We start from the raw sequence: 229 nt of genomic DNA on the forward strand, positions 1-229 counted from the left end.
TAATCAATTAATAATTATTTATTGCTATATGCCCCTGTGCTTAGTTTCCGAAAAATCAGTCGTGGCCAGATTCGTTTGACGGGAGATCAAGCGCCATTTTACGTCGCGCTTCGCCTCGCCCCATTTGCTAACATCAATTTCAACGTCAATTAGCCTTTACAGTTGCCACCACTTCAATCCATCTTGGCCGGCAAGTCTCTGCGGCCTCGAGGCTGAAGGAGATCGAAGA

At 46.3% G+C, this 229-nt stretch overlaps 1 protein-coding gene across 1 annotated transcript in view; it reads left to right on the plus strand.

Moving 5' to 3' along the window:
• The window catches only part of LOC119588125 (doublecortin domain-containing protein 2-like), a 60,003-nt gene that overhangs the window by 29,640 nt on the left and 30,134 nt on the right, over positions 1 to 229 (plus strand). The window lies entirely within an intron of this gene.

Source organism: Penaeus monodon, chromosome 23 (genome assembly GCF_015228065.2).
Source record: "Penaeus monodon isolate SGIC_2016 chromosome 23, NSTDA_Pmon_1, whole genome shotgun sequence".
NCBI classification, from domain to species: domain Eukaryota; kingdom Metazoa; phylum Arthropoda; class Malacostraca; order Decapoda; family Penaeidae; genus Penaeus; species Penaeus monodon.